The sequence below is a fragment of the Rissa tridactyla genome, chromosome 4, assembly GCF_028500815.1.
Source record: "Rissa tridactyla isolate bRisTri1 chromosome 4, bRisTri1.patW.cur.20221130, whole genome shotgun sequence".
In the NCBI taxonomy this organism is placed as follows: Eukaryota; Metazoa; Chordata; class Aves; order Charadriiformes; family Laridae; genus Rissa; species Rissa tridactyla.
In genome coordinates, this window is record NC_071469.1 from 60,138,758 (window position 1) to 60,161,454 (window position 22,697).

At 43.2% G+C, this 22,697-nt stretch overlaps 1 protein-coding gene across 19 annotated transcripts in view; it reads left to right on the forward strand.

The window, feature by feature from the left end:
• The first annotated feature begins 4,495 nt into the window (after window positions 1-4,495).
• The window catches only part of TRAF3 (TNF receptor associated factor 3), a 68,138-nt gene continuing 49,936 nt past the window's right edge, over window positions 4,496-22,697 (forward strand). For 5 of the 19 annotated variants that reach the window (XM_054199143.1, XM_054199142.1, XM_054199144.1 and 2 more), the window contains exons 1-4: window positions 4,512-4,599; window positions 4,829-4,969; window positions 5,672-5,727; window positions 9,127-22,540. The gene's annotated coding sequence lies outside the window, so the exon portion shown is untranslated. Of the gene's footprint in view, window positions 4,600-4,828; window positions 4,970-5,494; window positions 5,728-9,126; window positions 22,541-22,697 lie in introns of those variants that run through there. The other 14 variants (XM_054199130.1, XM_054199131.1, XM_054199136.1 and 11 more) reach the window with 12 other exon arrangements.

Genomic DNA, 22,697 nt, shown 5'->3' on the forward strand with positions numbered 1-22,697 from the left:
CAACACACACGAATCACAACACTTAGAGCTGGCATTACGTACAGAAGCAGTGCCAAACCGCACCTGAAACAGCAGGGCTAATAAGGATGTGTACTGTATCGTTACCAATTACAATAGTTCAGCTGAATGACTGTTAATTGCAATAAGCTAATTCACAGAAGAAACAATGGTTTGCTGCCCCCTCTCTCTCTCTCTCTCTCTTCCCTCCTCCCTCAGGTTTACTTCCAGCATTAAAAATAACCTGTTGATACTGCTTTTGGGAAGATAGGGCTGGAAATGATCCCGCTCGACAACTACACGATGCCGTTTTGTTTAGGAGGTCTCACAGAACACCTTTCCACCAGCCCCTACTCAGCAAGGGTCACAAAGCACTTTTCAGTAGCAGGTAATAAACTTAAGAGCTGCAGGAAAAGACCAAACCTCTCAAGCACAGTATCACAGAGGAAAATAACCAGTACCCCTGCAACAAGATATTTGCCAAATAAATCTCCCAGCAGATTCTGAAAAAAGCAGCAGGGGTAAAAAAGGCAAAACAATCCTTTGCCAGGCTCACCTGAGGGAAAAGGTTTCGTTGTGACCCAAATCTGACAATCAATTCAGCTGTACGCCTGTGAGCAAGATGCACCACAAACCACCTGATGACTTAATGTCACCAGTGTCCTTTCTACATCCTGTTTCTGACTAATTTCCAGTGCCTCAGAGGCAGTTGAAAAAAACCTCACAAGCCAAATGCAGACGGGGTAGAAGACCAGAAGAAACCCCGAAGCTTAGGAATGGCTGAAGTACAATGTCAAAAGTCAGCACCTCAGTCCCCTTTGAATCCTCCTTGGACCGAAGTATCATGCCCCGATTTAAAATCATTTAGGTGCTTGTGCCTAGAGTACTATTTGTTTGCTCCTGGAATAGTGAGAAAGCTTTTCAGTCTAAGCATCCTCACAACCAATTTATAACCATACATCCTTGTGCCCGTATCATTGATTAATTCAAATAGCTCTCCTTCCTTGATATTTACTGTTTGAATGTATTTACAGCAAATCATCATGCTGTTTTGGCTTCATTTGGCTAGTTAAGGAAGCCAAGCTTACTTGCAGCTCCCGTTCAAGAATACAGATCCTCTGCTCCCCTACCGCCTCCGTGTTTCTCTTCTGCACCTGTGGCGACCTGAGTCAATCTTTTCTGATTGTAAGTCACCAGAACTGGACATAATTTTCCAAACAAGAGTCCTTAGCTGTGCTGTGTAAAGCCATATTAATACTTCCCTCTCTCTACTAAAAATACCCTGCTTTGTGCATCGTAGACTCACATAAGCATTTTCCACAGCTATTCCCGCTGGCAGCTCACAGTCATTTTCTCATGGAGGAATTCACCCACGTAGTAAGGTCAGACGAGTAGGCCTAAGGCTACCAGCATCACCACCTTTCTCCTTTCACTATACAGTGTTTTAGGCACAGGGTACTACTTCTAACCTTGAAAAAACTCCTTGCTGTGGCAATTGTTATTTCCTTTGCCAGCTTCCTTCAATATCTACGAGTAAAAATCATTTTTGGGTTCCTCCATCCTGCCAACCTCAGGAATTTCCTCCATTTCCCAGTCTGCTGTTCTGTAATCCCAAGTCTTACACAAAGATCTGCATTTGTTCCTCTTGCAGTTTAACACGAGCTGGATTAGCCTGTATCACTCAGTTCAAGATACTAATCTTCAGTACTTTAATACTACGGCCTTCTACAAGGTCCTTGCCGCTTATTAATACTAGGCCTAAAATAGCATCCTCTCTCATGGACTGTTTGCTTGAGAAATAGAGTTTCTACGACACTCGAGAACATTTAAGCCCTACCGTTTCCCAGTGGCATCTTCCAGTCTGTGTCTGAGAACTTATAGTTTCCCATAATCACATGATATTCGCTCTTCTACATCTTCCCCATCATTTTTGAAGGTATCTATCTCTGTCCAAGTTTGTAACTTTTTTTAAATTATTTTTTGCTCTCATGTAATTTTCCAATGTAATGCCCTATTATTTTATTTCTTCAAACCATTTTACTAAAATATAGAGTGACTCCATGGTCTTTACCATTATTTCTGTTGTTCTAAGTAGATACCCCTCCAACGACTGTATTCTAAACACTGCGCCTAAGCAGAGGTGTGCAGCTTGTTGCGGCAGCATTGAAACACAACGTTTCAGGCCCTGGTGAAAACATTGCTTATAAAAGGAAATTCCAAACCAGTTAAAGACAAAACATATCTTGCTATAATAACTGTATTAGAAATCTTTAAAATCTTGTAGTCATGATACGGGAAAAGAAAAACCACCAAAGCACTTGAACTGGTAGATATTGCATTAGATCAACGCTTTATCCCTTTGGCTACAGAGAGGCTTATGACATCTTTCAGATGGTATAAGAATTTGTTTTCTCTTTTTGGGGAAGAATACATTAGTATAGCTGCTAGAGCTACAGGCACTGGAATCCTATTATGTTTTTTCCTTTTCTTTTTTTTTTTTTTTTTTAGGGCAAAACAAGAGGACACATATACAACAGCAAAAAGAGTGGCAAAGAAGGAAATTGCAGGTTTGCCTCTGGTAGAAAGTTATTTGCAGCCCTGCTGCTGGAGAAATCCAGGCTGGGTGCAGAGCCCTATCAGCCAGTCCAGCGCTAAGCAATCTTTAACAAGTGATGGGAACATTTAAGACATTGGTCTTAGATCGCCTTTCTGATCGCGGGTTCAGGGTGTCATTTCAAAAGGTGCAGTTGTCTTGACAGCTAAGCCAGCCTCTTACTGGGGACAGCAGCAAAAGGAGGGAGAGAGAGAGGAGGGGAGAGGGAGAAAGGAAAGTGGAGAAGTGGCATGAGGAAAAAAAACCAGCACACAAGGAGGGAATTAGCAGTGCGAGCCAAGCTTCGCATTTTAGGGGCTGGTGAGGACACAGCCGGAGCTGGAGATGTTTGGTTTTGCAGGTTGGCGTGGGCGTCACAGAGATCCGGGGGATGAGGACCGAAGAGGGTCAGGATGGATTTCGGGACGCGGGGAGATGCTGTAAGCGGCAACTATGACGCAAAGCTTGTCCGTTCAGGATCACGCATCCAACTGTTCCTCCCTAGTGATCCCTCGACAAACAACGTCCAAAAAGGATGGTGACCTCATCCCACTGAAATTAGCCAAACACCACACATTTCTCCGCGTTCAGCTCCGCACATTCCTTACAGCGCCGGCTCTGGGGCTCCCTGACCCACCAGCCCCATCAGCCCCATGGCTTCACCCGGAGATCCGGAGCCCCCTGTGCGGCAATTCCTCCCACTGACCCCGGCTCCCGATGAGCCTCCCCCTCCACCCCCCCCGGCTCTGTCTGAGCCCTCTCCGGAGCTGGCTGACCCCCCCGGCTCCGGCTGAGCCCCCCCCGCCCCCGGAGCTTCTGCGCCAGAGCCGCCTCTCCCCCCCCCGCCCCCCTCTCAGCAGCCCGGCGACTCGACAAACCGCACAGCTCTGCCCCGCATAAAAAGCGATGGCGCCGGTACCGGCCGGGCATCTGCCCCCACCGGGAGGACACGCCGCGGTATAGGCGGAGCCCGGTACAGCCATTTATTTAACCCGGCCGCCCGGAGCGGCAGGTTCTATCGGGTGTCAGCGTCGCTCCCCTTCCCGCTTCCCCTTCTTCCCCCGCCGCCGGAGCGGGACGGGTGCCTCCCGCACCCCCGGGACGCCGGGGAAGGGAACACACCCCCCAGTGACTCGGGGTTGCCACCTACGGTCGGCTGCTCGCCGCTCGCAGCCGGCCCGGGCCCGCCTGAGGCGATCGTCCCCTCCGGGGGGCGAAGGGCTCTGGCTCGCTGCTCTTCTCTGCTCTTTTCCAGACTCTTCTTCCCCTCCCTCCCCTTATTTCCCAGTGGCATTTTTAATTTTATTTTTAAATAAAGGCTAGTCTGTCCGAGGCGACCCTTTGTGCCGGGTCGTTCGCACCTCCCCCGGGGGGCAGAGGGGAAGCCAGCAGCTCTCCGCCCGGCCGACCCCTCTCTCCCGCCGTCCCGCCGCCAATCCCCCGGGCCCTTTCCCTCCTCAGCGCTCCCGCCCTTCTCCCCGGTGCCCCAACGGCCGGGTCGGGCCGCCGCAGCAACGCCCGCCCTCAGGCCGAGCCCCCGCCGCGCCTCGGCACGGCTCCCCGCCGGCCCCGAGCTGGACGCGCCGCCTCGTCACAGCCCACCCCGCGCCCTCCTGCGCCGCTTGCGGGCGCCGGGCGGGACGGGCTCCGTCTGCCCGGGCTCCTTCTCCCGCGGAGCCGGAGCTGGGGAGGGGTGTGTGGGGTGTAACGGCGGCATCAGGTGCAGCCGGGGCAGGCGGGCAGGACAGGCCCGGCCCCCGGCTGCCGCCTGCGCGCTGAGCGGCTTGGGCCAGGCCCGCCCCTCGCTGTGTGTGAGGAGGAGCCGGGAGAGCAGCGGGCTTCGCCGGGGATTTCCAGCCTGAGCGGGCGGGAGAGGAAGTGCGGGGCGGGGGGGGGGGGGGTGGGGGGGAGACGGCGCAGAGCGGCAGGGACTTTCCGTCGGGCTGGCGGTCGCCTTCGCCGGGCTCCAGCTGTCGCCCGCCGCCCCGCTCCCCCTCATACGCTCGCAGGTAGGGCGGCCGCGGGGCTTGGCGCGGCGGAGAAGGGGGAAGGCGGCGGGCGGGGGGAAGGAGCCCTTCACCGCCGCCGTGGCGGCAGCTCCCTCTCAGGGCGCCGGCACCGGCCGGGCTCCCGAGGCAGGGGGACGGGGCTGGGCGGGCGGCAAGAGCCGGAGCTGGCGGGGGGGTGTGTGTGTGTGTGCGCTCGGGGTGCGCGGTGCTGATCCGAGGCATCTGCTAGCAGGCAGGGGCCGAGCCCGCTTCGCCCGCAGCCTGTTGCCGGGACCTTGGCGGCGGCTGGTGGCCGGGGAGAGATCAGCCTCCGGCGGGGGCGGCGTGGACTCTGCCTGCCCGAACGCACTCGCACTCCAGGGCTCTGCAGGTGCCCCCTTTTCACTTACTTATTTCTGCCTCCCCGCTTCCCTTCCCTCCCCCCCACCCCCGCTCCTTCCCGCTTCTCCCCTCGCCCCGCGCTGTGTGTGTGCGGGGAGGGGAGGGGAGGCGAGGGCCAGGCCGGAGCGGAGCCGTGCGGCGGCGCTTGCGGCGTTTTGATGTGTCGTTTGAATGCAGAAGCCTCGCTCCGCTCCTGGCTCCCTCCATATGCGGTGCTGGGGGGGGCGGGCCGACGGCCTTTAAAGGGGCACTGCCGGCAGCCGCCGCGCCTGGCTGCCGAGCGGCGGGGCCCCCCGCAACTTTCCGCCGCCCTCCGCGGTGGCGGTGCCTCTGCCCGGCCGCCCCCTCGCCTCCCCCGCCATGGGGACTTCGGCCGAGGATCCTCTGCCGCCGGTACGGAGCTGGCCCTGATCGCTGCGGAAGGAGTTTTATATATATATATATATATATATATGTATGTATATATATATATTTAATTATTTTTTTTTTATAAAGTCTGCCTGCCTCCAACGGCCTCTGTGCTGCGAGCCCCGGCGTGAGCGGAAAGAAAAGTGTTTTTGTTTTCACGCCATTCATTTTTGTGCGCTGTTCTCGCCGCACCGCGGTTTAATACGTTAAATTAATTACCGCGTTGTAGGTTAGAAAAAAATAACGAGTGTTTAAAAGTTTATACTGAGTCATTCCTCTGCAGATGAACCTATGACTGACTCATAATCTGAGAACTGCAGTGGCTTGTAAAATAGGAAGGTAAGGCATTTACATCTTGATTTATTTGTATCTTCAAGTGTCTTAAGATCTGAATTATCTGCGGAAAAACAAGAGAAATGGTATTAATGCTTAGAGGCGTAATCTCGTGTTCTGCCGATCTGAGCTTGTGTGTGACGTGAAAGACTGTATGTGCACCTCCGTGTGGATCTTTACAGTGCATCAGGACATTTTTCATCTTTTTCTGTGTCTGTAGTAGTAAAATGTGGGAAGTTCCAATGATACGATTTGAAATTTGCAGTCTCCTTGGGTCAGTGACTTCTCTAGCTTGTTGAGATCTAACTGAGCCTTGTATATTGCAATTCATGTGTTTTTTTATTTGTTCAGTAGAACCGTGTATTTTTCCTTGCGGGTTTGTCCCGTAGAATGCATGTAGCATTATTGTGCTCTGATCTGAACTTGCATTCATGGATCAAAAATGAGTTTAGTGTATGATGTGAAGGTGTGCTAGCACTATTTAGCTTAGACAAATGAAATAGTATAATTTTAAATAGTTAGTAAAAATCCGTATTTAAAGTAGCTACTGGCTTGAATAGAAGCTTGGATTTAAAGGCTACGCTGATTGCTAGAGTTACAGCTAAAGAGATCATAACGCATACTGTACACTGTCCTTTAAAATGAGCCATTTGGTGAAAAGTGTCTATAAATGGCAATCCATACACTGTGTATGGATTACCATAGGTCTAAATGTTGTTTATTGTGATTAGGGAGAGGGTTTTTTTTTTTTAAATGAGAAATACTTGAACATTTGGACTGAATCAGAGTTTTTTATGGCTGGACCGGGAAACCCCTTGTCACAAAGCTTGATAACGGAAACATTGATGTATCATGAGTTTGGCATTGCAAGCAGACGGCACTATGACATTATAGAAGTTGCTTTGTTCCAACCTGAAAATGGTAGGTGTTTTACTGAAATACGACTTGATGAGAAGCTTCCAATAATAGCTGGATCTACAGTACAGAAAGGTAAAGTGCATTCCATAGCACAGCAAATTAATTCTAATCGAAAGAGGGTGCTGAATGACTCGGTCTTTAGGCTTTCCTGAAGTCCTTCTGCAGTTAAGTTTGATGATACCAGTTTTGATACCATTCTTGTATGGATTCAGGAAATTTGATCATTGTGTAAGCTTATTTACTGTTGGTACCTTGGAAAACTGTGTAAGATGGCAGTAGTTAGCATTGGTGACAAAAGATTCTTTATGAAGTCTTACCAGTCGGTGCTAACACAGTTTGTCTTCTAATGATTCCAAGGTCTCGTTGTATTTTAGATCTTTACGTTGTTCTTGTCCATAATGAAAAGTTGAAGTGAGAGAAGAGGAACATGTTTTTTCAATACTGAAGTCCAGCTGTTCTATTAGTAGATATGGCAATGCTAAAAATAAGAAAAGCCAGAAATCTCAATTTTTAACTTTTGTTGTTAAGCCACTGGAACATTGATAAGTAGATGATCATAGTTCTACAGATGAAAAGGCCGTTTAAAAATAGGAATGACTTACATCTACTCCAGTATCCTAAACTGGTTTTATATGAATAGATAGTGCAAGAATAACACGTTTTGATCTCTGATATCTTAGATGATGCAATAACTGGATTTCATTAGTTTTTTTATTATAATAGTGTTTCTTAATTGAAGGTGCTGAATCTTATGATGTCTGAAGACTGCTCATTACACATTGGTTTCAGATGTCTGTGCTCTTGTGCACAGTTCCTTTAAAGAATTGCCAAGGCTTAATTTTTTTTTTTTTTTTAATATGCCTGTGGGTGGGTACTTTCTGAATACGGTGCTTGTATTTGAAACCTCCTGGCATTTTTGGCGTATGGCTCAGGAACACCAAAAGTGGTGGTAGAGAGTGAAATTGAAGATTTGAAGATGTGGTATGGATGGGGAAAAGAAGCCAAGGGAGGGAGAATTGTGTATCTTTGTGTAACAAAATAAAGGTGTGATTGTCACACAGGAGATTGTGCTGTAGTCACGCCAACTTTTATCGTATACATTTTAACCTGTGGTGATGAAGTGATGACATAGAAACTACAGCAGTGAAGGGCTGGCAAAGAGAATATATCTGGTCTCCTAGCTCTGCCTGCTGGAAGCCCATACCCTCACAGATGGATAGATTAGAAGTTAGTATATGTTTGTTTAGACAAATTACAAACCCTTCTCTACACCTTTTTTTTTTTTTTTTTTCTTTAAGGTAGAAAGAGAAAGGACTAGAGAATTGGGAAGAAAGAGGGGCAACTTACAATGAAGGATCGTTAGGTATCTGCAAAGTAGGAAGAGATGCTCTCTTCTGTGCTAATGGGAACGATGAGAAGAGGAAATAAAGACAAAAGAATACCCCTAGAAAATCAGTGAGATCTTAGAACTTGGGGAGAAAACAAGGCAAAAGATTATTTGGTATTAGAAATTGTGATATATACGTATATATTTATATAGTCTTTGAGGGTGTTTTTCGTTTCTTCCTGGAGATCTTTTCTACTGGAGCACTGACAGCAAAATATTGTTGCCACTGTGACTTCAATTGCTACTGACTGTTGGCTTTGTAACTAGGCTAACAGGGCGAGTGTCTCTAAAATTATATACAACAACCGTAGGTCACTAATCCTCTCCGCCCCCCCAAAAATGTTAAGCCTTTGATTTCCATGCTGTTGTTCTTCCCTGCTGCGTTACTCTGCATGTATACAGTGTGATTTTAGCAGAATTCCAAGTTCTGCAGTTCATCTAGTCAAGGGCAGCATGGGAAGGGAAGTCTCAAGATGTTTGTGGATGCACAAGTTCAGTGTTGGACATGCGTGATGGCCTCTATCCCTGGCTCCCTCCTTGTACTGAAAATAGGGGTATTGTGTGCTTTGACATCAAGATTGAATTTTGTAAACTGCAGGCATTAGAACTGCAGTGGGCTTAGCAGGAATGCTTTAAGTTGGAACGTTCCAGTACTATTTTATATAGTGTCATAAAACAATCATTTATGAAATAGATTTCTCTGATGTATAGAGGAAGTGTTCTGTAGCTTATTTACGATGCTAAAAACTGCCAATAATTCTGTAACATGGCTTAAATGCTCTGAAGTGAATATATCCTTTCACATACAGTATGTGTAGCAAGTGCTTCAGTCAAAAACATTAGTGAAAGAAGTCATGAAACTTCTATTTTACATGCTTTAATGATGACTATATGGAGACTTGTAAGTAGAAAAGTTTAACATTTGGAGTAATACTGAACTTTTGTCTGACTTTTTGGTTTCTGCATTAATAAGAAAAACATCTTTTTGTAAATAAAGTAAGATACGTCTACTCAAGACAAGCTCAACATGCTATAAGTATTTACAGCTTTCTTGAGCATCTAGCAAAAAGAGTTATTTTGATTTGGTCTGTCTTGAAAAGCATGTTGCAGATACTACTGGGAGATAAGAAGTGCCTTCCTGGCTGCCACTTCGTTCCTGCAAGACTTGACGTCTATCAAGAAAGAGAAAGGTGGTCCATTGAAGATACCAGTGTAAAATCTAGGAGACCTGGGGGCTGGTTTTTTTCATTCCTGCAGATAATATGTACTGTAAGTCATTCAGGACCAAACCAACAAAGGGCTTAGACGTTGCAGTGCTGAGTGATGTGACATCATGTTTGAGTCCCAGGGGCAGAAGGGGGATTCCAGTCCAAGTTTCCTACTTCCCTGGGGAGTATTCTCATCATCAAGCCACAGGCCAGTTAAGAATAGTGTCACTTCCTCCTCTTACAACTCTTCTGCTATACCAGGAATAATCAAAACTCAGTGTGCCTGAGAAACAGGACAAGAGGAAGCATGATGTCTCAGTCAAGTGGTTAGGACAATTCCCAGGATGAGGAAAGACATAGTCTGCTGATGCTTCTTCCACTGCTGTTTTGTTTGGTTTTCTGGTGTGTTTCAACTTGGATGTTGAATGCTTGCTCAGGTGATCAACCTCGTCAAGACACACGTTCCCTTAGGCATAGAAGGAAGGGGAAGAAAAGAGTACTGGTACTTGGGTGCTGCTAGGGCTAGGTGGTAGCAGACTGGGAGTTCTGAGAATAGCTTTGATGCAGCTAGCAGCTTGTGTGTCTGGCTTCTGGCTCCATATACAGACCGTTTTCTTGGTCTGTAAAATGGGAATCGTGGCCCTTTCCTACAATCTGAGGACCTCAGAAAGGATGAGGTGCTGAGACCCAGTACAAGCGTCATCTGCTGATAAATGAAATGAATTGCAAGTGCTGTGTGGAGGCATCCTGTTCGGTCTCCTCTGCGGTGCTGTGCTGTTCTGCACCGTCAGCATCGTGGGACAGGAAACAGTATTTGCTTTATACTCTGCCATTGTTGCATACAGCAAACGTGTGGTGCCATAGGAAGCTGAGTTGTACATAACAGAATCTGTCAGTGGTAGCTTTTCTGGTGCTTGTACTTGTTCCCACTTTCTGCTTTGGACGTTCTAGAAAAGTAACAATTTTTTCTTGTTCTATAGAACCAGCTTACACGATAAATGTGCCTAAAATAACTTTCTAACAGCAAAGCCTAGCTCATAAACCAAATTTTGGCAATGTGAATGGATTTCATTTTGTAAGCTCATCCATGTACTTGAGAGAGGGAGATAATTAGAACAGTTATTAGAGGTTTTTGTAATGGAGATCTTGTGTTACTGTACCAGTTTGACTGTGCCCTCTCTCTGTCTTTCCACAGAGAGGAACCTTCTGAGAGTAGGTTTCCTTGAGTGTTGTGGCTTCTAACTTAATGACTCGCAGATGTAACTCTTGATTTTGCATAGGAAATATAGCCTTACAATTTTCATTCAACTTGTTCTTGTTTTAATCTCCTTTAAACCATGCCAAATGACTCTTCTTTCTGCGTTTTATGCTTTTCAGCTACTAATGGAATGCTCTTGTCCATGCTGTGCTTCTCTTCCATCTTAAGTTGTTTGGCCGAACAGTATAAATGCTCTTAATTTCTCAAGCTGGTTCCTCTGATTCTTAGAAGTGGCTTATTTTGAACTGCTTTCAGTCAGATCTCTTGTAATTTGAGAGTTGTTAAGGGATGACTTTTATTCCAAGGTGGTTTCATCCTTGCACTTCAGCAAAGTGGCTGCATTTTCCCCTTTACTTTACTTCCATTTACATCGCTTTTCTCTTGAAATACTTGTTTTCAGGCTTGTACTTACTTTCGCACTTCTGGCTAATAATTTTTATCTGCAAATCCACTTTTTTTTGACCTCTCTTTGACTTCTCCTCCAGGTCACTGAAAATGGTCTACAATGTACCCTGCTGTTATCTGAAGTAGATGTCTTTAAATCTACTCTTGCTCTCTCATTCCGTCTTTTTCGCCGTCCCCTTTGCTGTTCAGCACAACATCCTTGAGAGAGGAGCATTGTGCTTTTGCCTGGGAATGTTTTTTATTGTTATGACTTTTGCGGTTGAACCTGATTAGGATACCAGTTCTACATTCAATAGGTACCAAAGGTAAAGTGCCTGCGGTTGTAAAATGACATGTTCTCAAAATGCTACCGTTTGGCTGACAGTTTGAGTAGGTGGAAGTTGGAAACCTAAATAAATGAAGACATATTTGCCTTAATTTGCATATGCACATCCCTAGCAGTTTTGGAAGCCTTTGATGCAGTAGTATTTTAATTGCCTTCTAAACCTCAGCGTTTTGGGGGGAAAAAAAGACAGGATTTGGGCTAACTTAATTTGAAGTTAATAATACGCAGTATCACTTGAAGTCAGCAGTATCTTCTCTCTCTGTTTTCTGTTAGGAGTTGAATTGTATTTCTATCTACAGAACCTGAGCATGCTATATTTCAGATTAGCAAATATGTCTTACTACTTGCCCATGGTGTCAATATATAATGGAAATACCAATGGATCCTGTGTTGTAATTCGGCTAGTAGATATTGCTGTTGTGTTGCTCATATGGTTTGGCAGGGTTTTGTTTGGGGTTTTTTTTGTATCTGTGTTCTGGCAAGGTATTTTGACAGTTTTTTGGAGCATGTGCAGAAGAATGCTCTTGGCAATCCCTAGGAAGATAAAACAAGTTTATTGTTATTTGTGTTGTACTTCATCAGCTATTTTTTGGTACCTGGTACCATAAATTTCCCTTATTCCTCTTTCCTTCTTATAAATTCCTGAAAACTTCACTTTCCTTTTGAGAAGGATTATGTAGACATGCAACTTTCAGTATTTGTCTAGTAGATTTTTGAGGGAGTTTTGGGGGATTTACTTGGTTGGTTGTGTGTGGGGTTTTGTTGGTTGATTTTTTTTTTTTGTTTGCCTTTTTTTTTTTTTTTAAGGAAGATTTACAACAAGCAAATAAGTATCCACCCACTGCATTCTGTATATTTTTTGCTGAGGACATTCTCTCAAAATAAATGAAGAAGAAGCCTGGAATCGTCCTGTTTGTGTAAATAAAGCTGTTATGTACATATAGCCAAAGTATGATGCTGTAATTTTGCCAAATTATTTACCAAGACTTTTGGTGATGTGGTTTGGTTTTTTTTAAATATGAACTCTTAATGTATTGGTTGACTGTTCTGAGATGAGATACGGCAGACAGACTTCGAAAGTCCTTTGCGCTGTACGTAAACAGTCATTTATTCCAGAACAAGAGTGTCCATATACTGAGTTAATTCGAAAAGTTCAAAGTAGTTGAACCCTTTCTTGCAATGTTGTGATTTACTTAAAAAGCAAGGAGGACAGAATGCAGTGAGGAGAAGATACCTACTACTTGTAGATCCATTTTGTACATAACTTCTGGCATGTTTGTTTGCATGAGAAAATGTTAATGAGATAAAACGGTGGAAGTTGCCAAACGTCATCATGCTACAGGCTTTATTGATGCATACAATAATTTGCTACCTGTCTCCCATAGTATGTTTTGTAGCAGAAGCGCAATCTGAAGATGTCTTGGAATGCTTAACTTTATCTTAGGCAAGTGTAGGTAGTGACTTCTGTTGCTGTGGTTAAGGTCCAGGTTTGTCAATATTCCTTACACTTTAGAGGTACTTCTGTTTTGCTTTCAGAGCGAAAGTTTAAACATACTCAAGGTGGCTGTATTTTTAAGCTGGCATTGCTGCTTCACAGTTACTGCTGTTTTGTTTGTTTGTTTTTAAAAAAAAGTATTTCTAACTAAAATCTTATCTCATGATTATACAAACGTCCTGTTGTACTTAATAAATTTGTATGTGAATGTAATGTCGGGGTTGGGGGGGGAAGGACTGTCTGATTGTTGCCTATGGAGAAATAATTTGGCTTCTCTTGTAGCTAATCAATTTTTATAGAGTATTAAATAGGCCATGTGTTAAAGTATCAGTTGTTAACACCTCGAAAATAAAATGTTTGTCATGTTAAGAGGAAAAATTAGTGAGCTCTCCATTAGATGGTGCTGCTGGGATTGAAATATGTGTATACCTAATAGAAGCAGGCTTCTAACTAGAACTGGTTTCATGGCTGTATTATTTTTTTGTTTTTGTTTTTAAAAGGACTTATCTTTATTAAAATACTTTCTGAAGGCAGGGATACTTGCGAAGATGTTGGATTTTTTTTTTTTCCCAATTTGAAATGAATAGATAAGATACTAAAAAGACAGGCTGTCTCCATGGGAAGGAGGTATGGAAGGAATAAATCATGCTTTTTGATTTAGATTTTAACAGCTGCCTCTGTTGTGGCTCTCATCTGTCTAAGTGTTGACTCTGTGTTATATTCATGCCCTGCCATCATGTAGATGGGGATACTGCAGTATTAAAGAAATTCAGTGTCAAGAAAGACTTGATTTAAAAATCCAGAAATTGATTAGACTGACCATTACAGCAATAACACCCTCATGGATCTAGTATTTGAGTTCCTGTCGTCTTGTTGACCCCTGTCCACTAACATTTCTTTTTAAAGAACAGTGTTTTGACTTAAACACATAATGATAGTATGCCTTTGCCTCAGCCCTGACTGTCTAGTGGTTTTTTTAGAAAAACTCAAGGGAGCAAAGATGGTGCCTACACACAGAGGCACTGAGTACCATCTTAAATGCTGTAGGTGATCCCAGATGGTCTCAAGTTGACGCTCCAAAAGTGTGCAATCTTCCAAATGGCCAAACTCTTATTGGCCAGTCCTGCACACGTCTTGGATGTTTTAGGGTATCTAAAATATTACTAAACACCCATGATTGGACATCTGACTCACTCTGCAAAAGTTGGAGTTGATATACCTATTAAATTAAAAAATATGCATTAACAAGCGTATTTGTTAAATGCTTCTTGCTGTTAGGACTCCTCCAAAGATAGCAAGACAAGGTTGCGGAGACCTTTGAATTCTTCCACACCACAGGTCTGTAAATAGAAAAAAGAAAACCTCTCATTTTTATAAGTGGTGTTGGTCAAGAGAGATGGAAGTAGTCAGGTTGGGTTCATGAAGCCCTCTTCTCATTAGAAGTATGAGAAGTAGAAGTATTTTTAGTGTGATTTAAAGAATCAAGGTAATTGTGACCAGCTAGCAAAAAAGTTTAGTAGCATTAAATAGTGCTGAGCAAGAAAAGTAAGACACAGTCTTTCTTAAGAAATAGAGATTATTACTTTTTTTTTTAAGAAGTAACTTAGCGAAAATCCTGAGGTTGGAAAGTTTAAACAATTTTGGATCCAGCAGTGGGAAGCCTAGCTTAACAGACTTGGCATGAGTTTAACAGCTGTTAAAGTGGTGTGCAGCAGCCAGTGAACTTCACGTGTAATTTTCTGTTTTCAAAAAAAGAAATTGAGAAATTTGTAAAAGTCTTTGTTGACTCTCTAACCTTGGCCAGGGTTAAAATGTGTGATTGTCAGGTGCTGTTAATTCCCCAAAATCTATCAGGTTGAAGTAATAGCCAGAGGGATGATTCTCTTTGGTCTTAATCATCCATTTTGGAATAACTCAAATAGGAAAAGTTATCAGTTATGTGATAACTGGAGAAATGGACAAGCTGTTGTGTGAGAGAACTTGGCCATTAGTGTTTTATCAGTTTGCTAATAATAACTTAAAGCTTGCTAATAATAACCCTTGAAGGGGCAATTAAAAAGTAGCGGTTATGATGTCATCCAGCCATACAACTTCACATCAAACATGAACTTGCTATTGCTTAGTTACGTGATTGGCTTGCTAAGTCAGGCCAAAGCCAAAGGTGGAAATGAATCGGGCAGAAAGAACGTTGTGCTTGGTCACCTTGAATAGAGAGCCTTGATTCTAACATTGCCATAGGACAGAGTATAGACAGAAGGGTGGTAGCAATCTGGGCTCTATTAATAGATACTTAAATATCTGCAAAACCTAGCCTTGCTTCTTCCTTCCTACCTTGACTTTCAACTGGTTAGACTACCTTTGTGTTTACAGGCTAAGATGTGGTAATTAACAGAATTTGTCATTGTGTTTCATTGTGCTTAGATTCCAGATCAAGGAATAGCTATTGTTCCTACAGCCAAAATGACATCAACAGCATATCCCGCAGGAATGTTGACTAGAGAGGGTATAGTAAGGGCAGTGAGGGAAGAAGTGACAACGTATTATAGTGTGTTAAGGATGTGTATCTTTATTTTTAAGTGAAGAAGGTAACAGGGAAAGTTCTAGGGAGTGATAAAAACAGTATTGTGATAGACCCACCAAAAATGGGTGGTGAAACTTATTTCTGTTTTAAAAGAAACAATAAACAAATGAAAAAACAATCAAACATGAGATTTGGTGTAAATGAAGGATTTTATTTGCATGGGTGTCTTTTGATAAAGGAGTATGGGACATGTACTCCTATGTAAGAATTGACTGATGTGCGGGAAAGCTCTCGATAATAAATGTGGATGCTTGTCTTGATTTCATATTGACCAAGAGAGGAACAGGCTGGTTAAGAAGATGGAAGAAGGCAGCTTGTGAAAGATTAACTTGGACTGATAAAATTCAGTATTTCTAGGAAGAACAGTAAAATAGAGAACAGCAAAATAAAGACAATAATGAGAATTCAGAAAAATTGTAGGTAAGATGCCATAGGAAGCATGTTAGAGGCTGAAAGCAATTCGATCAAGTTACCTGCTTTTTAGGGAACAAGCACAGATTATTAATTTTTACTTTTATTATTTTTTTTCTTTCTTTAGCACTGATACAGAGCAACACACCACTTTTGACTAAATCTGTACACTGATAATGATTTGAACTTTGAGAAGAAATTGTATGAAATTAGGTGACAGTGTTAAAGATGAGTAAGAAAGAATGGCGTAAATGTGTAGAGATAAGATTGGAGTGTTTGAGCCATAAACCAATATCAAACTAATAAGGGAGCTAAAAGGAAAATGAGAGGATGTTTTTCATATGGTCTTGAGCAGTAAAAGGTATTGTTCCAGTAGCCAATATGGAGGGAAGAATGACAGAAGTTGATGCCAAGAGAGGTGAAGTAATTAATTCTTCCTTCTCTCGTCTTTAGAAGAACCAACTGATATAATGCATAACCTAATCAGCTGTTAACTCTTTTGCATCCGTTTGGAATAATTGATAGAGGTTAAACACAATTCAAAGGAGTTTTTGTATTTGATCTTGTGATTTGTTTTCTGTGATATGAGTGATGCGAAACTGAGTAATGAAACTTTATTTTCCAGAAAAATTAGAATAAATGTTTTGTTTATAAACATCTGCAAGACAACAGAATGATGGTAAGGGCCGTTAGAAATTTCTCCATACTGTGATGCAGCCAACCGTACCCTGGGCTGTGTCAAAAGGAGTGTGGCCAGCAGATCAAGGGAGATGATTCTGCCCCTCTACTCTGCTCTGGTGAGACCCCACCTGGAGTACTGTGTCCACCTCTGGAGCCCTCAACGTAAGAAGGACATGGGCCTGTTTGAGCCGGTCCAGAGGAGGGCCACAAAGATGATGAGAGGGCTGGAGAACCTCTCCTATGAGGACAGGCTGAGAGAGTTGGGGTTGTTCATCCTGGAGAAGAGAAGGCTCCAGGGAGACCTTATAGCAGCTTTCCAGTATCTGAAGGGGGCCTACAAGAAAACTGGAGAGGGACTTCTTACAAAGGTGTGTAATGATAGGATGAGGGGTAATGGCTTCAAGCTGGAAGGGGGTGGTTTTATATTAGATATTAGGAAGAAATTTTTCACTCTTAGGCTGGTGAGGCGCTGGAACAGGTTGCCTAGGGAAGTTGTGGATGCCCCATCCCTGGAAGTGTTCAAGGCCAGGCTGGATGGGGCTTTGAGCAGCCTGGTCTGGTGGGAGGTGTCCCTGCCCAGGGCAGCGGGTTGGAACTAGATAATCTTTAAAGGTCCCTTCCAATTTAAACCATTCTATGATTTTATCATAGTTATTTCTATGTCCTGATTAAGGGTCCAGGGGATCGAGGAGAAACAGTCTTGTTTAAAGGACGTGACTGCAAGGGTAGCATGCAATGGATAGGAAAAGTGAGCAGGAAGAAGCAGGTAACTGTCATTGTCTTGGGTAATATTGCCTAGGCATCTGTTTTGGCTCCTGAGAGAGTTAAAAGTTTCCAATAGTGACTTCAAGGACTGAATAATAGAGGACGAATTTAGTAAGTTTGCAAATAGATACCAAACTGGTATTCTGGAGAACAGAACTCCAGTTCAAAATGAGCAGGCCTTGTTGGGGTCAGCGGCATCAGGTAGCACGTGGCTTGTAAGTTTTCATATGGCCGACATTTTTCTTGCAACCAAGGATGCAGCTTAAATTTCTCTTGTTCTCCTGATTTTAAATATTGAATCCAATTCAAGATGTCATTGAACTTCAAAGTACTTGGCGTACGGCCTCCCGTGTTATCTTAAATGAAATGCCTGAATCGGATGTTAAGACTAAATGCGACGTGTCAGTCTTGATGATGTTACCAACACTGAAATAAAATTGTGTATTTCCCCCACTCTTAGAGTGGACCCAGAGCTGCAGTGTCCTGGAACTCACTTTGTATGTTGGGAGGTGCTTAATCCACCACTGAACATGAGTTTTATGTTGTATGACGTTGTGAAGTGAACTGTAAAAACTAAAGAGCCATAGTTTTGGCTTTCTTTTTTTTCTCTTTACTATCACAAGCATAGTAAATTCAAGGAAGAGGTGGGAAGGCTAAATAAATACGTACCAATATCTTAATGGCTGTAGTTAGTCACTAGGGCTTAGGCATCAGAGCCTATTGCCAAGTATTCCATACAATAAGTAAAATAAGAACAAGGGCTTTTAGGGAGTGTTTTAATAATACACATTTCTATATAGCCTTATTCCCTGTTAGAGCTCCCTGAGCCTGCGTGATCATGGCATCATAGAATCATTTAGGTTGGAAAAGGCCTTTAAAATTATTGATTCCAACTGTAAACCTGACACTGCCAAGTCCACTACTAAGCCATGTCCCTAAATGCGACATCTACACGTCTTCTAAATACCTCCAGTGGTGATGACTCAACCGCTTCCCTGGGCAGCCTGTTCCAATGCTTGATAACCCTTCCGGTGAAGAAATTTTTCCAAATATCCAGTCTAAATCTCCCCTGGCCCAAATTGAGGCTGTTTCCTCTTGTCCTATCGCTTGTTACTTGGGAGAAGAGACTGACCCCCACCTGGCTACAACCTCCTTTCAGGTAGTTGCAGAGAGTGATAAGGTCTCCCCTCAGCCTCCTTGTCCCCAGGCTGAACAACCCCAGCTCCCTCAGCCGCTCCTCATAAGATTTGTTCTCTAAGAGCCTTCACCAGCTTCGTTGCCTTTCTCTGGACATGCTCCAGCACCTCAATGTCTTTCTTGTTGTGAGGGGCCTAAAACTGAACACAGTGTTTGGGGTGGGGCCTCACCAGTGCTGAGTACAGGGGGACGATCACTTCCCTAGTCCTGCTGGCCACACTATTCCTGATGCAGGCCAGGATCCTGTTGGCCTTTTTGGCCACCTGGGCACACTGCTGGCTCATATTCAGCCAGCTGTCGACCAGCGCCCCCAGGTCCTTTTCTGCCAGGCAGCTTTCCAGCCACTCTTCCCCAAGCTTGTATCACTGCATGGGGTTGTTGTGACCCAAGTGCAGGACCTGGCACTTGGCCATGTTGAACCTTGTACCGTTGGCCTCGGTCCAGCCTGTCCAGATCCTTCTGTAGGGCCATCCTACCCTCAAGCAGATCAACACTCGTGTCCAACTTGATGTCACCTGCAACCTTACTGAGGTTGCACTCAATCCCCTTGTCCAGATCATTGATTAAAGATATTAAACACAACTAGCCCCAATGCTGAGCCCTGGGGATCACCACTTGTGACCGGCCGTCAACTGGATTTAACTCCATTCACCAGAACTCTTTGGGCCCGACCCTCCAGCCAGTTTTTTACCCAGCTAAGAGTATGCCTATCCAAGCCATGAGCAGCCAGTTTCCCCAGGAGAATACTGTGGGAAACGGTGTCAAAGGCTGTCTAGGTAGACAGCATCCACAGCCTTTCCCTCATGATTCTCTCCTTAAACTGCTGTTGTTTCTTTGTTCTTTTAGTCTCTACTCATTTTCCTGTAAATAGAAATGTTTTTAAAAAACCTTTAGTGTTTGCTTACGAGTGATTTCTGAGATGCTGTTTCTATACAATCTTTGATGAAACCACCCTATGTATCCAGATGTTCACTGCAAGAATAAAGATGACAGCATACAATGGCTGTAAATTAGTTTAGCTTCCATTGTTCTAAGCTAATGTCGGTTATTAATCTGTTTTCAGTAACTAGGATGAGACTAAGTGGTGACTGGGTCATTCTTTCTGCAGATACTCAAAGCGGTCAGTTGTCTTTGTGACAGTATCTCAGCTTTGCCATGACCGTGGCAGAACTAGTTAGACAGTCCAAATCAACTAACTTTGGAAAAGCAGGCAGAATGAGAATTGATACCACCAGGCTGATGACTTTTCAGGATTATGTTAACTGATAAAACTGACCTACTACCAATACTGGATGAGGCAAAAATGCATTGAGGAAATAGATCTTGGAATGTTACACATTTTAAATGAGTAATACTATTGCCTGCAGTTTGCCCAAATGTAATTGTTTCTGGTAGTTGTCCAAACATAGACAGCTTCAGAGTTGTCTTCAGTCCATACTCAAACTAGATCAGGGGCTGGACTATAGGGCAGAACACAGCTGTTTGTTGCTGCTGCAAGGATTTATTTTTTTAATCCATTCTTTGCCTCTCATCTACGTGTTTGTTTGTTTGCTTGGTTTTTTTTTTTTAATTTGCATTGTGCATTTTGTGTTTTGGATTACGGTACTGAGGTCCTTCCCTGAACGGCATGGAGATACGTTGTTAGACAAGAACAACTGAAACCTCTATAGCATTATATTCCTATTGTAATTGAGGAAACTGTTTTCATGGTGTGACCCTAACTTAAAACAGTAGCTCTAAGTGTTCAGATGTCTGTAGGGCCATTTTGCAAAACAGCAGATCAAGCTTGCTCCAGCGTGGTTTCCAGATGTCTCAACGCTGTAGGAAGAGCTGTGCTTACCCTTGTGATCTGAACTGCAGCAACTGCCTTAGGTGGAAAACCTAAGGCAGACCACAAAACCAATATTGTTCTGGCTGTGGTTTTTTGATAAGGCATACAGGGAAATCAGCCTGCCAGTACATGGAGGGTGAGGACCGGTCTTCGGTATGTGGATAAAGATGATGAGGTCCGTGTAAGTACAGTGCCGTCAGGACTGACAAGAAGAGCCTAGCTGCAGGTGAGAAGGAGTGTTTAGCTGTCCTGGGGAACTTGAAAAGCTGTGCTACCGTCTGCTTTCTGTGTGAACTGGTGGACACCTTTGGGTCCTCAGGATGGTTCCCAGAGATTGCTTTGGTCATTACAACATGGAGATGTTGCTTTTTACTTGGGCAATGCAGCTGTATCGCTGGTCTTGGTCTGTATGCTCCAGGGGTAGAATTTTGGCCTTCAAATGAATGAATGCATCACCAGGTAACAGAAGGAAGCATGCTTTTTGTTTTGTTTTGCATGTGTTTTTTTTTTTCTTCTTTCTCCATAATTACAAGTTGGTTCTGTCATGCAGTAGAGACAGCCTGCTTAATTAGGTTTCAGTATAAAAAGGAACATGTAGCTATTGGAGTCAGAAGGCCTTTTTCATCCATTCTTCTGTCATCATCAACTAAGATAAAACTTGCATAATCAGAAATGTGGCTTTCGCTGGCAAACACGCAGGTAGTGAGAAGAAAGATGAGATGCAATGCCTTAATGTACAGCAGTGTGGAAAGAACGTTTTGGTAGGACAGAAACCTTTATAAAGGATTTGCATTGCCAAAAGTAAAATTAAAAAGATAAGGACCACAGAAACAGTTGTTCATATATTGCATTATGGAGCCCTATCACCAGGAGTTGTCCAAAGATGATGAATTTAACTCTGAGTTCGGGCTTCTAAACATTTTTCTTTTTCTTTTCCCTGAATGCTTTGTGGCCTGTTAGGATAGTCGTATTACAGTTATGGTAACAGAGTTGTGTTTTTTCAGTACTAAAACGCTTTTGAGACTTTACATAGTAGGATTTAGTTTATGATCACTTTCGTAGTTTGAAGTCTGTTTTAGAGCTCGAATACGTTTGCATTTATGATCCACAACATTAATTCAAAATATTTATTCGATTTCTAACTTTCAAATTTGAACTTACTCTTAAGTATCATTAAAAATATTTGAAAATCAGCAACTAAAATATAAGTTGGGATTGAACATAGTTTTAGCAGGATAAGGGGAATAATATTTGAGCTGTGAAATGTTTTGAATTTACTCTTGACTTTATTTTTGAGCTGCCTGGTTGTAAATATAATGCTTAAGCTGTTATCAGCCCTCTGACAACTGAGGGAAGGTTTTTTCATTCAAGCTACTTTATTTTGCGTAAACTGGATTTTATACTATAATTGCGTTGCAGCCTATTTTCATTGATGGAAGAGGGAAAGAACACCTTTCAGTTTGTTACTGACTCTCTGTAGGGAGTCTTGGCTTTCTTGTTAGCTTTTATTTCACAGTAAAGTGAAAATGGAAGAATTAAGATGATATCATGCTTTCTTGTAAATCCATTCCAACTGTTTCACTAGGACTAATTTTTTTTACAAGAATAAAACTGGTAGCTTAAACTACTTCAGTTCTCGGTATCGCAGTTCAGAAATGGCGACGATGTGCTAGCCAGTATGTTTTAATGCCATTTGGTGGTAGTATTAAAACTACCTGTGTTTTCAGCGTTCGTGTTTCCTTCCTTTTATATCGGGAGTGTGAATCTTTCCTATGCTGAAGAGGCTGAAGTACATTAGCTAGTAAAATTAGATGTGTGTTGTGAAATGGAGTGTGCATCTCGGATAGTTTCTTTTCTTGGTTTTGGTTTGGGTTAACAGAAGTATCTTTACATCTGCAGTTTCTGGAAATTTAAGAACACTGTGAACCTCTGGCCGATAAAAATTTTCCCATTATGTAAAACATTCTTGCAGATTAGCTTGACTCACTAAGTGGTGGCAATGGTGACTTCCTCCATGAAGTAAACAGACTTTTGCAATGAATTTTCAAGTGAACTAGTAAATCTCAGTGCAGCTTTTTGATTTGCTATAGCTTGGTGTATGGTTTCGTGCAACCTTAACCTACTATTTCTCTTTACTGCCTTGGGGCTTTTGACAATTGTTTCTGTGTATTAATAGGAGATACTCGAAACCGACTTTACCTGTTTGTTTCCCAGCAGGAAAGCCTGAGTGCTTAGGCTTTAACTGAATCAAGACCAGCTCTCAGCAGTGGGAGACAATATATTAATCCATTGGAAGCACAGGCTGCAGTCTTGTGTATCACTGTGGTTTGTGTTGTGAATTTTTTTCATGTGAAGAGGTAGGTAGCAACAATTCTTCTGCTATATATATTTTTGTAATATGTATGTTTAGAAACCTCATGACAGTCGTGTGAGTTGGGGTTTTTTGTTGGGGGGGTTTTGATTTTTTTTTTTTTTTTTTGTTAGAAGTAGCATTTATATCATTGCATGAAACTG